Genomic DNA, 17,157 nt, shown 5'->3' with positions numbered 1-17,157 from the left:
AAATCCCAAAGAACATAGTTCTATGGCTTAAGCTTGAAAATTTGACCAATAGAGCAAATGATGATATTGCACCAGACTCCCAGATAGAAATATCCATAGATTAATATCATTATAAATGTTCATAGATCAATACAGCTGTAAGTAGAAATTGTAAGAGAGAAAAGTGAGAAGTGGCATGTTTCCTTTAAAAAAAAATCCAAATAATGAGTATAGACGAGATGAAAGGAATGAAAAAAATCAATTAGAGAAACCGTAGTGTGAATTGCTATACCCTGGCAAGAGCCATGGTTAGGTTCAAAAATTAGTGGATAAAAATCTTAGAATAAAAGTGTTTATGTAGCTACAAAGTAGGTCTCTCTAATATTATCATCATGATGGCTGTAATTCAGCCCCATAAATTACTTTGCAACTCTCATTTCAAGATGTGAAGTTTAATTTCTTTTCTTTAAGTACGAGCAGGTTCCAGTTATTTACTTCTAATGAATATAATTAAAAAATGGAAAAATAGAACTTTCAACAGAGGTCTCATGGACTCTCTTGACCAACAATGAAAGGTTTCCTATGCCTTTCACTGGGGTCTTGTTAGATAGCCTCTGGGATTTTGGTTGAGTGGGGAGCATTGCCACTCTAACTGGCATATTCAGTTAAGTTAATATACATTTATATGTGTACACATATACATTTCCATGTAAATTTAAGTAATTATAGAAGAATATAATTCCTATGGCTTTTTGAGCATTTTTATTCCTCTTTATTCCCTCCAAATCTGGAGGAATTAATTCATGGCTTCACTGTTAAATTAGCCAACTACATATGATTGGTGAGGCCATGGAATCTAGAGTTGCCAACTACTGGCCATTTCCTAAACCAGTATGATCTCTAATTGTGTTCTATATACTTATCTTCATATCCACAGATAACTGTAGTTCTTCTCACCTCCCTCCCCATCAAAGAAGTATCTTGTTGTAGTAGATGGAGATAATCACAGAAACCAGTAGCCAGTTTCTGTAGGCTGGCTGTCTCAGGCTGTAAACATCTGAGAGGAAGATGCATTTGCTAGGTTTTATACACACTGGTCAATACTTTGTAAAAACACTTGTACTTGCACATACCTCGAACATTCTCACATGGACCAGAGGAAGCCTTTGTTATCTCTTTGATCAGATGCTGGAAGTGGGGATGTGTGGGAGGTATGTGTGGGTGGGAAAGGATGTGCTAATTTCCCATGGGTCTGAGGTATAACAGTGCCCATGTTAACAACAGACATTCAACAAAACATTCAGGACTTCAACCCAATCTTTCTATGAGTATATATTACCTATGAAAGGGCTAGCAATAACAAGTAATATCTTCTGAATCTATACTATCTGCTATGTATCCTTCATTAAACATATATAATGCATATAATAATGTGTATCATTTATATATGATTTCCTAATGTCAAGATGAAAGCATTTTTACTCAGGACCTAATTTTCAGAGGAATAGTGGTCAGTTTGGGTATAGGGTGTTAGTCAAAGTGTCATGTGCTAGCAGCTTGGTTCCCTAATGCAGTGGTGACATGATTTGAAGTAGCCTTTTTATCTTATTCATTTAAAAATTACTTCCTTCTTCAACAATTTCATACATGTATATAAAACATACTGGTGACAATTACAACTCTACCCTTTCTTATGCTCCTAGTCCCCACCAAAAGTTTCCTCCTACCAAAACAAAAGACTCTCGTGGTTTTTGTTGTTGCTGTTGATTTTATTTTGCAACCCGCTGAGCTTAAACAAGAGCACTTTCATGGGCGTGGGTATATCATTTTCCAGTTGCACATGGATAACTCGTAAGTGGCTCCACCCCTGAAGACAGTGACTGCCTCTCCCTCCCTACTGCCCTCAGCACTTTGGGAAAGAGCCAGATCCCATGAGCCCCTTCCTCCTTTTATGACTGAAAGTAGCCATGTCCAGCCTTCTGTAGGCCCTGTGCAGGTACCTAGAGTTGCTGTGATTTTTGAGTGCAATGGCCACATCAATGTCTAGAAGCCAGTGTTTCATGATCTTTCTCCCGCTGTCTGCACTTACATTCTTTTCATCCCTGTTTCATGATGACTCCTGAGCCATGAAAGAGATTACATGGATATTTGGTTGAAGGAACTGAGCACTAAACCGTCACTTGTCTTCTGCACTTTGACCGTCCATGAATCTCTGTCTTATCTGCCACTCACCAACAAAAACAAAAACGACAAATAAACTCTTGAGCACAAGCATAAATATTTAGAAGGCCGTCTGACAAATATCCACTGAGCAAAGCCGAAGCAGTCGGAATAGTTTAGACCCTAGGTTCCATGACTTTTCCATTCCATGCATCTTTGACTAGGTACACATTAGCATGTCCGAGGTGCCTGTTGCTGAACAGCTCTCAGATGCAGTAAGAAGACATTCAGTCATCTCACTGTTGCACCCGTGGCCACTTCTTGCCTGGAAAATCGGTGTTGCAGCATGTAAGGTCCGTAGCTGGCTTTTTCTTCCTGAATATTGATTTCTAGTCCTATGACAGTTAACCAAAAAGAAGGAATCTCTTAGCTCAGTTCTAGCATAATCACTCGATATCCTGTATCCAAAGTTAGTGCTGTTTTCAGCTCTAGGGGTCTCACTAGCTAGTTCAGATGGGAAAGCGAGAGTAAGAGCAGTAATCGATATTGTTTTGGAGGACTCTCTGGGACTTCTTGTCCAACATTTCATAGAGAAATTTGTATTTAATAACGTATAGCTACTGGGTTAAGCATTGTCCACTCATGCAGGTTAGTGAGGTGGTTTCCTTAAGAGATGGTTACGTAGGTAAGAGGGACTGGCACTTTTCTTGGAGAAATGACTTCTTGCTTTCATGATATTGAACTGATCACAAGAGCAGGTTGTAACATCATTTTGTTTTCTTAACCTCACTCTCCTGCTTTGTCTTTGGTCACACAGCCTCTCTTGTATGTCCTCTCGCAATGTAAAACCTCCTCTATATTATGATAGAGTCAGAGGGACCCTGTTGTTAGAATTGTGAGTCAAATAGACTTTTTTCTTATACCTTATTCAACATTAGGTACTTTGTTAAAGTAGCACAAAATAGATTGAATAAAGGAAATGAAAGAGAACCAAGGTAAAGGGAGGCATGCTTCCTATGAGTGAGTGGTAGAGACACAGCTTTCACTACCTCCAAAGTCCGTGGTTTTAGCTATTGTCTACACTGTCTTTGTAAGGTTGCCTCAAAATGGTATTCCCAGTGCCACGAGTCTGAGAACTTTAAATGCGTTCATGACTTGACAGTTCACATGGGTCACGTGAATTGATGCTGTACATTCCCACACTTACTGGCACTCTATTGCGAATCCTATCCAGTCCCTGAGTGTGCAGCTTGGCTCCAGGAAAATGTTCTTTTTATGCCAACTGAGCAGAGTGATGAGCTTAGTTCTTTTCTAACATTTCCAGTGCTATAGCCACTGAAGCTATGGATTACTGGATGGAGTTCAGATTCAGGGCTGTGTGCGTGCGTGTGTGTGTGTGTGTGTGTGTGTGTGTGTGTGTGTGTGTGTGTGTGTATGTGTTTGTCAATCTCTCTGATCTCAAACCTCAATGGAAGTATTTATTGTAGATTATTTAACCACTTTCCTCCAAGGAACAGAAGGAATTCAAAGAAAGTGACATGAAGAACTTTATTAGGAAGTACAGTTAGATTCTTAGACAGTAGAAAGCTGGCCATGGTGATTCATGCTTTTAATCCCAGCACTCCAGAGGCAGTGGCAGGCATATCTCTGAGTTCAAGTCTAGGCTGGTCTACACACTGAGTTATAGGACAACCAAGGGTCCATGGAGAAACACTGTTTGGAAAAACTAAAGGGAAAAAAAGACAGCAGAAAATGATACCAGCCACAGAGAGAATGAAGATGAAACAAATATATTCACTAACAACAGTTCTCCAGCTTTTTTTTCTTTTTTAAATGTTTTTCCAGGAGACCTGAAGTGCCAAGTACTAGAAATAGGGTTTATTTATTTGTGATATGAGGGAGTGATTGCAGATATGAAGAGCTTGATAGCATCTCAGCCCATTCAAATATTATTGGCCTAAAATATCAGGAGTCAGAATAGAAGATAATCAACTCCAGGCTCAGTAATTTACGTTTATTAGGGAAATTGGCACACATCGACCAGCATTTTCCTGATGGCTTATTCTTGATGAATAGCATCATGTGTTAAATGATGTTTGAGTACTCACGGATGACTGAGCTAAATTTATTTTCATGCTTGGAAGCTTTCTAGTTGTCTGTATAACCAAGTAGTGTAATCATTGCACTATATTAAAAATAACCAACTTGAACACATTGAATAGTGTTTCACATGCAAGCTTGTCATCTGAGTATTTTTGGAAATGAATTTGAATAGCCATCCATATGGAAATTAAGAAAGTACTAGCTATACATTTGGGCACAAATAATTTAATCTTTCTATGATTTAAAATGGTGCAATGTTTATTACAGTATTCAAAGTATACTTTGAATGTGTTGGCCTTTTGTTATATACAAATCCTTGACTTTTTTTTTTGAGCTGAGGATCGTACCCAGGGCCTTGCACTTGCTAGGCAAACACTCTACCACTGAGCTAAATCCCTTAAGTTTTGATTGCATGCTTTTTTTATTAATATCATGAGAATTAAAACCTTTCTAATTCATAAGCACAATATGTATACAAGCATTTTCTTTTTCAGATCTTATCTTTCCTCTTAGCTACAAAAGATTTATTGCAGTACCAAATGCTATTGATTGCTTTAGATCATAACATAACATAGTCATCTCCTACTGTTTATACTTGACAAGTGAAGTGACTTTGCCAGGACTGTTAGACAATAATAATTAGATATTACTTTTATAATGCAGAATATTTTCATTCTGATTAGTTTTCAAGTTAGATGAGAAGTAATTGAATTCGTTACGAATTTTCATGGATTATTGTTGTCTCCCTCCATAGCACACAACTCTATAACCTCTTCCCATCCCCCATTACCCCTCTTACTGATCCACTTCATCCCCTCCCCCAATAGCTTATCTTTCATGTCACAGGCAATCCACTACTCTCAATTTTATCTTCTCCTCCATTAAGATCTTTTTTTCTTCCTCTCATTATCTCACATATAGTCCCACGACTTCAATGCCCCCACCCCCATGTGTCTTTCTAAACTGGCTTGTTTCACCTAGTGATTTCCATTTTATCTATTTTTCTTCGTGTGGCATTATTTATTTTTCTCTGAGGCTAAATCAATCTCCACTGTATGCATGTACCATATTTTCCTTACACATCCATTTTTCTTAGGACATGTAGTCAGATTCCATCTCCTAGGTATTTTGAATAGTTCAGCAAAAGCCATAGATGGGCAGGTACCTCTGTGGGAGAACCTAGAGGCCTTTGGATATATGCCAAGGCGTATCTGGATCTTCAGTTTTTGAGAAACCTCCATGCTGATTTCCATGCTACTTTATGTTGTTACCGGCAGCAAACAAGGATTCATCCCCACATCACCCCTAGTCTTTGTTATTATTTGTTTTCTTATTGTTATTCTTTTCTCTACACTTGTCTTCTCAAAGAAATAGATTTAAAATATCTTTATAATCCTCAACTATCTGAGGACTTTGGCCTAAGAGATGTTCATTAAGAACCTCTTAAATAGGGCTAATGGGATGGCACAGCAGGTAATCACCCTTGGTGCCAAGTCTTATGGGCTGAGTTTGTTCCCCAAAACCTACATGGAACCAACTAGCCCAAGCTTTCCTATAACTTTTACATGTGTACTATGGCATGAATGCACTCATGTACACATCACACACACACACACACACACACACACACACACACACACACACTACATAAATACATGTAAAAGTAAGAATCCTTTGAATACCAAATTATACATTTATTAATACATTTTTCTTTTTAAGATTTTTATATCTTTATTTTTATTGCATGAATGTTTTGCTTTCATGTGTCTGTTTGCCACGTGTGCACCTGGTCCCTGAGGAGATTAGAAGAGAACATCAAATCCTCTGGAACAGGAACTATAGGCAGCTATGAGACACTGTGTAGATGTTGCGAATCGAACTCAGGTCCTCTACAAGAGCAGTCAGTGCTCTTAACTGCTTAGACATCTCTTCAGCCCCTGATATGTGTTACAAAAAGAGAAGACAAACAGGAGAATTATTCAGTATATTTAACCAACCCATTAAACCTACATACTGAACATTAAATGCAGCTAAACAAACATAAGTGAGAGTTCTGTGTTTGAATATCGAATTTATTAAATGATTTTTTTTTGGTAACTTACCACTTAATCAATGTTGCCTATCAAGACTGTGCCACATCTTTACTGGAGAAGTTGCAGAATTTAACTGTACAGATAACTTGCATTCCACATGACAGTATTGATGTGCTGTAACCCAAGAAGGATTTTTTTTGTAATTTATAAGGCAGAATATCCAAATGGAATAACTACAAAATAATTTAATAGCTCTTAATTTTATTTTAGCAAAATTCTAAAGTGTACATTTTCACTATTAAAAATATATGGCAGTAACTACCACCCATTTTCTTATTATGGAGTAATAATAAGATCATTTTGAAAGAAGTCAGTGAAACTGTTCAGCGTGAATGCCATTTACTACTTTCTGACAACTGAAAGCTGAGACAATCAAACATTAAAAATTACATGAAGGTACGGTAAAGGTCAATTTCCAGTACAAATGTTTCATTGGAAAGGTTTCTTGTATTTAAAGTGCAGTTTGAAATGCCAACTGATTTAGTAGTGGGTGATGGAACATTTGAAATAATTAGGGGCATGAGACTCTTGGACATTAAAGAAAGCCAAAAGACAAGAAGGAAGATTGAACAGATAGCCTGAATTGCAGATTGATGTCAACTAGACAAAGGTCCAGCTACCAAGTTGTAGGGAAAATTTCAAGAAATTTCTTTAGATACTTCTGATGGGATAGTGACCCAGCATAAAATAAGAGGGCTCATTGTAATAGATTGACATCTATCTTACTCTACAAAGCACTTAATGGCTTGTGCTCAGCATTTTAAACGTACAAACACAACAAAAATTTAACTTCAATGTACTCCTCTATCTAGAAAAATCAAAGGAGAACTATTTGTTCTTTTCCAAACTGGAATCTATTTCTTTTTTCATTCTTTTATGAAGACTGAGGAAGACCGAAGAATATGAAATTTCTATTCATATTATCAAGAGCTTTAGACCCATTATTTAGTTCTTTACATCTCAATACAATTTATATATTATTTCTAGGGTTTGACAAATGAAGCCTTTCAAAAATCATAAAGACAGCAATGAAGCTGTTTTTGTTTTAAGCTTCATATTTATTTATAGCAAAATAAAATAAAATCAAACTTATCCACTGGGAATAATGGTCTCTGCCTATTATCCCAGCATTCTGGAAGGCTGTGTCAGGAGGATCATAAATTTAGAGTCAACTTGCTGGGATACACAGCAAGTAAGAAGTTATCTATTGAGATACTATCTGAAATGAAACAAAACAAAAAACTTTGGAGAAATGGGAATATGTAAAAGTTTGTCTTGGAGGTCTACTGGGGAAGTTGGGGAGTACAAACAATTCTCAATATGTCTTTAAATCTTGCCAGAACTTTTAACTAAAACTAATTCCATAATTATTTGTGTTATGTTCATGGAGTGTTAGAGTTCAGTGCAGAACTTGGAATCAGTGTTTTCAGAATTCTGTTACAATCAAAGAATCTCTATGCTAGCTGAAAGACCCAACGATCTGGTCCCCCTTCCACAGCCTGGCTAGCTCAGTCAGTAGACCAAGAACTCGTCCCCTAGGGCATGGACATCCCTTCCACATCCACAGAAATGGGACAGGATTATTGTTATCACCTTCTTCTTCAAGTAGCCTTTCAATGTGACACCACTATGACCTTTCTGTACTAAATTCGGAACAAGATTTGTTTGATTTCACAGTAGGACATTTTTCAAATCTTGTCACTCATTTGGAAAGAAGAAAAAAACATATTACAAAAAGCACCCTGTAGTCTCAGCAAGGCTGCTGGAGGGTGTCTTTTGTAAGCCGTGGAGTCTCGTTAAGAAGGTCCTCTTCCTGAATGTCAGAGCTATCCTTCATATCCTTTGTTAAGATAATGTGATTTTTGTTGCCCACATACTCAGACTTGAGAAATGCTCTAAGTGCTAAAATATTATTTTCTTAGCCTGAGAAGAAACTTATTTTTGCTCTTCAGTAATCTAATATTGTAGGGTCATAGCTACACAGGAAGGGAATAGTTTATTGTTTCTATACTGTGTAAATTCAGTGAAATTATTCCTTAAGGGCTGTAGAACAAGTTAGTGGCAATAAAATGTGATTGCATGGTGACAGTCATTAGCGATTTTAAGTATTGGATCATGACATCACAAATGTTTGTAAAGCCACAACACCTCAGCAATGTGGTCAGCCTGTGAAAACCCAAAGGAAGAAAGTCATTAGTGGTGTTTTCGAACATGGTTCCTGAAAGGTTTCCTCATACACAGTCCTAATTCTGTATATAGCTGCTACAATAGCTGCAGCAATAGTAGAAATGAATGACCAAGGAGAAGAACAATATGACCATGTAGTAGGTACAAATATGAAGTATATGAACGTTCTTGCTCTCATTTAATGCCAAGAAGGTGTTTGTTTAACATACAACAGAAAAAAAAATGAAAAGCAGTACCAAACTTGAATCAGAGAGCTCACAAAAATATATTCTTAAACTTACAAACCATAGTCCTATACAAGCAAAATAATAAGGAAAAAAGAACAAAGCATACCAGAGCCATGCATTTCATTTTCCTTGATAAAGTTGGCATTGATGGATGCTACTTATATCTGTGACAAGTGAGTTGTCCAAGGGCTCCCTAAGTAAGAGAGCTTGAATTATCCCCAGTAGGCTACTTTGAACACTCTCTCCCAAGAGGAATGAAAGATAGATGGAGCGCTGACCTGTGTGCACTGCACTTCTCCCCTACTCACCGGTGTGGGTTATGATTCCACTCTTTGAATACAGGGAACAAAAGAGCAAATATAGGTCAGGTAGGTGACATCACTAAGATCCAGGAGCAGTGAAGAATGTTCTTCAGGACTACTAAGCCTCCAGATTATTTTCTTGCTTGATGAACAAATCAGTGTTACCCATCATACCGACAATTTTGGTGAAAACTCCCTCCAAGCGTGAAACCAATAGTCTAGAAGAGTCTGGATTTACCCAGCACTCAGGAGGCAGAGGCTAGCAGATCTCTGTGTGTTCCAGGACAGTCTGGTCTACAGAGTGAATTCCAGGACAGCCAGGGCTACAGAACAAGTTCCAGGACAGCCAAGGATACACAGAGAAACCCTGTCTCAAAAAAAAAGGTCTGGATCTATTTTACATTGTCTAACCCTTTAATGTAATTTTGATGGTTAGGAGTATATCCTTGACCCTACTAGTTGATAGTACAGATTTTATCCCCAGTCTATAAGTTCGGATCATTTCTCTGAAGATTAAGAACTATTCTACAAGATAAGTTATTTTTATAACAGCTTATTTTAGGGTCCAAGAAAATGCTGACGAAAGACCCCAGACTCAAATAGTATGTAAGAGCGAAGAGCATTTACTAGTATTCCAGCATTCATGTGGGGTTGTTTACCAATACAAAAGGGTGACGACCCTAAGAGGAGCATGCAGGCTAGATAGGGGAGCTTTAGGAACAGTGAGGTCATCTCAATATTATTGGTTAAACAAGTAGCAGTTATATTAGTATATTTTTAATTGGCTGAGGTTTTATTGTGGTAGTTTTGTGTTCCCCAAAATATTGTGCACCCTAATAAACTTATCTGGGGTCATAGAACAGCCACTAGATACAGAGGCTAGAAAATGGTGGCACTCACATCTTTAATCCTAGCCTTCTGGAGGCATGGATCTATGTGAGTTCAAGGCCACACTGGAAATAGCCAGGCATGGTGACTCATGCCTCTAATCCCAGGAAGTGAGCCTTTAATCCCAGGGAGTGATGGCAGAAAGCAGAAAGGGATATAAGGCATGAAGACCAGAAACTAGAAGCTTTAAGCTGGTTAAGCATTCAGGCTTTGGAGAAGCAATTCAGCTGAGATTCATTTGGATAAGGACTCAGAGGCTTCCAATCTGAGAAAACAGGATCAGCTGAGGAACTGGCAAGGTGAGGTGGCTGTGGCTTATTCTGCTTCTCTGATCTTCCAGCGTTTACCCCAATACCTGGCTCCAGGTTTGATTTTTGTTAATAAGACTCTTTAAGATTCATGTTACATTTTATCTTTGGACATACTTGGGTAAGTTTCAAGGGGGTTGCAGGAACTGTCCTGGAGACTCTGTTTGGCTGACTCAGGCCTTATTCTTGCTTGCTCCCTTATCCCTGAATGTAATTCATTGATAAATGGTCCTTTGTTGGGAGGGACACCTGTTTGCCCCTCTCAGAGGACTGAAACATAAATTCAGTTGTAAATGTGGGAAAGGTTAAGCCCTTCACTATTATAGTATCACAACAGTATAATCCAACAGGAGAGCAGGACTCAGTTTTAATTTTCCAATAGACCTCAAAAACTAAAGGAGTCACAAAACAAAATCAAAGTCACAAATCTGGAAAAGAAACTAGAAGTCATAGGGTGGGGCAATTAATAGACATGGGAAGGAGGTAAAGAGATTAATCGTGACACATCATGTGTATGAAATTGCCTACAAAATTAATCAATAAAAAGTAAAAATTTTGGCCTGGCAGTGGTGGCACACGCCTTTAATCCCAGCACTCAGGAGGCAGAGACAGGCAGATCTCTGTGAGTTTGAGGCCAGCCTGGTCTACAGAGTGAGTTCCAGGATAGCCAAGGCTACACAAAGAAACCATGTTTTGAAAAACAACACCAAAAATAGTAATTTTGTCATTAAAATGTTGAAAGGTTTTACTATGATAAGATTTTAATATGTTCTGTTCCTTTCTTGAATGTGGCAATTTAATCATTTGCCAAACCTTGTTTTTGTGTGTGTGTGTGTGTGTGTGTGTGTGTGTGTGTGTGTGTGTGTGTGTGTGTTTTGTATACCACAAGATGTAGCAAGTAATAGGTCATGCATATCAAATTTAATTTATTCTTGGCTTCCTTAATTAAAATATGGAGAAGATGAATTCTTCTAAATTGCTTATGAATACATCTTATATAAATAAGATATTCATGAAAGTGCTGACTACATTATGAGTGATAAAGTGCATTCAAATTTTAAATCAAAAGCTCATCATTCATTCATTCCCTTATCCTTGAAGTGTATTAAATTTAAAAATAGCTGACTTTTCTTATGGACAAACTCATAATGAACTCAATTCTCACAAAATGATATATGAAAATTCATGGTAAAAGATACTTCCTGACCCCCCTTTGCTGTTGTTGTTTCTGCTGTTGAGACAGTCTGTATTCAGGCCTATCTTGAATTCACCATGACACCCAGGATGACCTTGAACTTTTGGAGTTTGATCCTCTTGTTTCCACTTTATGAGTCTTGAGATTAAAGTATGCACAACCACATCAAATGTATTGGTCTGGAGATCACACTTGAAAGCTAGGAAGGATTATACCAGCTGAGAGCTACACCATCAGCCATTTTTCCTCCTCTTGTTCCATTCTTCACTGTAGCCCACTGAAGGCCTTCCTTTATATTCCATTCTTTCACTTTTGATTGTAATGGAACTATTGGTTATCCATCCATAGGTAAGTTTCTGCCTATGGATTAGTTAAGAGATCATCAAATGCTAATTTGAAAGCTCCTTTCTTTTTTCTTTTGAGGAAGAAATTGGACCATTAAGATATTAAATTTCCCTTTGCATTAAAACTGTTTAAGAATGATACAAAGCCTTCTTTAAAAACATTACACTTACTGATTTTTAGCACACACCTGGAACTATACTAAAAGTAAAGATATGTTAATGTATATATTTATTGATGATGTAATATATTACTATGATTTAATATTTCTGTACAATAATATTTTACTGTAAATATGTGACCTATACTGTAATTCAGGAAAATAATTTACTTAAAATTTGATCAGATTTATGTAGACAATACTAATTAGGAAGTAATGAATCCAGTGTTTATGGATGGGAATTATGGATATTGAGGTAATCTCATAATTATTGATACAGGACATGTGAAACACACACACACCATTAATTAAAAAGTCAGGTGATAATTTTAAGAAGCTGCCCGTGCTTCTGGATATTGGGAAACTCCTTGAACACTGATGTTTAATATTGGTTGTCATCTTGATAGTGTCTGATAGGGTCTGGGATATCCTAGGAGACAAACCTCTGGACATATCTTTAAAGATCCACCCCAGAGGTAGGCAGCTCCATCCATGGGTGAGGGTCCCAGACTCACTGACAAGGAGAAAGTAAGCAGAGGGTGAGCATTCAAATCTCTGATTCTGACTGTGGAAACAATGTAACCAGCCTCTTCAAGATCTTGATGCTATGCTTTCCCCACCATGATGGACCGTACCTCTAGTCTGTTGTCCAAAATAACCCTGTATTCCCTAAGTTATTTTTGTCAGGCATTATGTCACAGTGATAAGAAAAATGACAATGCACTTATTACGGAGCATACCAGCAAGTACCTGGAAATCTGAGTCATCTTGTATTCAATGAAGAGAACTAGGCTACAATAGACTTGAGACTTAAGACTTGTCCTGTGATATTTGGAGTACAGGTAGTAGAATCCCCTACTCATCACTGACTTATCACCCACAGAGGAAACAGTGACACAAGATGATGAACATAGAAACTGGTAAGCAGTGAGAGGGTTTTGGAAGCACCAGTCTCCAAGGCATTCTGAAAAGATCAAGTTAGCTGTGTGGACCAATATTTTACAGGAACCTTTAAAGATGGTGTATGTTGTCGGACTTATTGCTACTAACATTTGGTTTAGACAAAGATTTACATTATGATTGTGGGTCAAAAGCAAACAAGATGGAGCTACACAGATCTATTTTGCAGGACAATGAATGGTGACCAGAGCTAAAAAAAAAAGCTCCAAAGTGAAGGTTCTCTATGTGCTCATCAGTACATTCTTCTCCCTTGTTTGGATGAGACTCAAGAGGCATCAGATGTTCCTAGCCAACAGGATGACTTACATACCTATCTATGACACCAATAGCCTCTACAGTTTAGTAGTTATTGTTTTTCCTGTCCGTCGGTGTGAATTATTTTCTTTATACAGATTGTGATGACTGACTCTTTATCTTCAGAGTTTCCTGCCAACTTTTATCCGTGTCATCTTCTAAGGTCCCAACTGACAAGTTTGTCAATATTGGGTAAACCTGGGTACTGTAAATTCAGAGTGAATTCAGCATCTGCCTTTTCATCATTGGAGAAAGGCCAAGTTCCACTGTACCAAAAGATAATTCTGTCAGAAATAAGAGTATTTCTAGCTTTGTAACCTCAGACATGTTTACCTGCCTAGCAATAAAATCAGCCAAAGTAGCTCCCAGATCCAAATGAATTTGTATGCTCTGCATGTGATGTTAAATTTTGTGATGCTATTAATACATCAAATTTCTTTTCTAAATGCTTGTATAAATGTCACTCGGACAACAGCACAAAAAATATTTTGTAAACTTCAAATATTTGAAAAAATATTCTTATGTACATAATATATACCATGTATAAATATATCTAATTTAACCACTTTCACCTTATTTACTTTTGATATCATCTTTATTTAGGGAAATTGAAGTATCTTCTACTATAAATTAGGAAACAGAGGCTTGAAGTATTTAAATAAGTTCCAATTACACAGTCAAAACTCCATTTGAGTTTGTAATACATTTAGCACAGCTCCTGGTCATCAGCGAGCCCAATTGAAAATTTTAACTAAATGAAGGACTCCATGAATAATTGCACACATTTACATAGTCACAGAATCTGGTCCCTAACTCACCAGACTTTCCAGAATTTGTTATACTCACACATTTGGATTCTAACAAGTGTAGAACATGGAAATTTACTTTTGATACCGTTTTAAAAATTACCGTAATTTGTTGTGAAGGCAACCACAACTGCTGGGAGCTCAAGATCTCAGTAGTCCTGTCATGTCCAGAAGACACTGTTTCACTCTGGTCCTCCAACCTCCGGTTCTTATAATCCTTCTTTCCTCTCTTCCAAATACAGGGAGTTTTTTAAGGATACTGTAGGAATGCCTGGCCCAGGCTATGTTATCAAAGCTAAATAATTTTATTTGGTGTTCTGAAGTTCTAAATAAATTACCTATTCTAAAAAAAAATTACCATATTTTAATGATCATTGAATATATTTCAGTAAGACAGCAGGGATATTCTTAGGCATACATTTTTATCTCAGGGTCTAGAGATTTTATATATGTGCTTATACACAATTCTTTGTGTAACAGCATGTATATATGTATGTATGTATATATGTATGTATGTATGTATGTATGTATGTATGTATGAATTCCTTAAGGCCATACCAAGTATTTTCACATTTGCTTTAAAATGGTTGTTATACTATTTTATCCCTATTTCAAGAAATATAAATGATAGTAAAGGTCAGTACTTTTAAACAGTTGAAGAAATATATGAACATGTTGATTTCAGTGACAGAACAAGATGGTAGAACACTATACTGTTGAAAGCAGCTGGATACCTGAATTCTTGGAAATGAATATTTTCCCCAACCTTTCAGTTTTTCATTGACATAATAGTTCCAAGCTTATCTATTCTTTTAGAAAAATGAATGTTCTCAAAGGCCTATTGTTCATTGGTCAACAACAAAATTGTTCAATTTCTGATTATATTGTGAGAACAGAATGTCCTTACTCTGTCAACAACATACTTTGGTATTTTGAGAAAAGAAAGAAAATGAATTGCATTATATTATGACCAGCATAATTTTGGAAATTTTATTCTTCTCTTATAATATGCATTTTTATTCTAGAGTATAAACAAAAGGGGCTCTCAGTTATATAAGTACATGATTAAAACTAATTTAGAATTATTGTCAGTGCCTAAGAAATGGACAGTGGAATCCCAATTTCTATATTTCTCAGTCAAAATGGATTCTCCATACTACAGAGACCTACAAAGTTAAGCTCAGTGGTAATTTTCTGCTGTTAACCAATAATCAACAATTGCTTGTGAAACTCAAGCAATTGTTAGTTTTTCTTGCTTGTTTTTAACTTCTTTTGTGTTTCTGCTTCTGAGATTCAAAAAACATATAGGGATATGAGGGTTAGTAAAGAAAGTTAGCAATTATGCAGGGAAGTTAGACAATCTGGGATTTCCTGTTTGACTCCAGTATATACACTAAAGGCCAATTTTATATTAAAAATGATAATTATAGATGTGAGAGTAAAAATGTCACAGAAGTGTTTAGATAATGGTGCAATCTTACCCTTTCCAGTACTTCCTGCTTTCTCAGATTCCCCAACAGTAGTCCGAGTTTATAAGAGGACATCTCATTACCTGATAAAGATATTCCTTCGTCAACATAAATCCAAGCCTTTGCCCCTACACTCAATATCATTCCCTATATCTCTTATTGATTGGCTTATGCTCTCCATATTAGCTTCATCAGATACCTTCTCTGACCAGCTTTCATGGAACTACAGCCACAGTTAGACTCAGTGACTCCATACAGTTTCCCATATATAGTCTCTTTTGAAGCTTTCCTTATGCCATGTTCCATACAAATTTGCCATTCTCACTAGTTTATTTACTCCTGAAGATAAAGAGAAGACATCTTCTCATCACATGTGTAGTTCTGAAACAATCCACATTTCCCTTTCTTCTGTCCGCAGACCTAAGTAAGTTAATTCATAACAAGCAAACTTTAACCTAGTCTATGTGGCTGATACATGATTTACTAAGATCACTTCATTATAAATATCTTCTAAATATCAAATGATAAGATCCTTACCTTTGATGTCACTTCTGTATCCAAAAATAATGAGTTCATATTAAAATGTACACAAGAAAATTATTGCAAGTCACAAGCTAGATAGCTAAAATTCATTTGTGAATCTCATTTACCTTATCATTTCTGCATAGTAAAACTATTAATTTAACATGAGATATAAACGTGAAATTCTTTAAAAAGTTACCTTTGCTCTTATATTTCACAGATGGCAAGAGAGGCTGTCTCTAACATTTAAAGGTTTAATATTATAGTGTCATGTACTCAATATATAGGGGCTAACTGAATACCACTACTTTCTAAGACATCATTCTTGTTAAAACTATGTCCACAGATGATTCTTGACTTTGTTATTTTGACAGATGGAAGTGTCAAGTTCTGCATAAATGAATGTTTTTTCCCCTCGTGGATGGAGGAATTTAGAAAGTAAATCAGGTATGAAGAAATGAAGAGAGCGTAGGTGAGGAATGTACGACATCTTTCAAAAGTAAGCTGTTTTTAAATAGTCTGTATGGAAGAAGTTTGCATGAAAGCTGGCTTGTTATAAAGAGAAAATGTTTTTTATGATTTTTATTTAAAATTTAATTGGGTACATTTTAATGAGTGGTGATTGCTAATGTTATGACACTGGTAGCATACATACAGAGAACGATTGTGACTATGATTTCTAGACTAGAGTATTATCTTCATTTATTCTCAACAACAAAAGACTTTGAGGTCTTTTTTCAGTGCAGATTATGGATGTATGCTTGATAAATTTATCTGTCTCATACTCTTTCTGCTACTATAAATGAAATGGCTGATGTAATCAACTTACCAAGAGACAAGCATCACAGTTTCAGGTCCTTATCTGAGATCAGTCCTCTGTTTTAGGCTTGTGTCAGGATAGCACATCTTGGTGGGAAGGAGCTGGTAGTCAAAACAGCAGCTTATTTCACAGCCTAGATGAAAAAGAAAGGCAATACCCTTCAACAGCATACCCCAGTGACCAAATGTTCCCACTGCACCAAACATTCTAAGGATCTATTGTACCACAGGCTAAAGACTAAGCTTTCAACACTCAGGCCATAGAAATACATTCATGTTCATATTATAGCAATACATATGTTAAGCTTTGATAATATCTCAAATAGATAAAATGTAAATGGTA

The sequence above is a fragment of the Peromyscus californicus genome, unplaced genomic scaffold (genome assembly GCF_007827085.1).
Source record: "Peromyscus californicus insignis strain IS unplaced genomic scaffold, ASM782708v3 Scaffold_18__1_contigs__length_77618521, whole genome shotgun sequence".
NCBI classification, from domain to species: Eukaryota; Metazoa; Chordata; class Mammalia; order Rodentia; family Cricetidae; genus Peromyscus; species Peromyscus californicus.
This window is presented reverse-complemented; position numbering follows the sequence as displayed.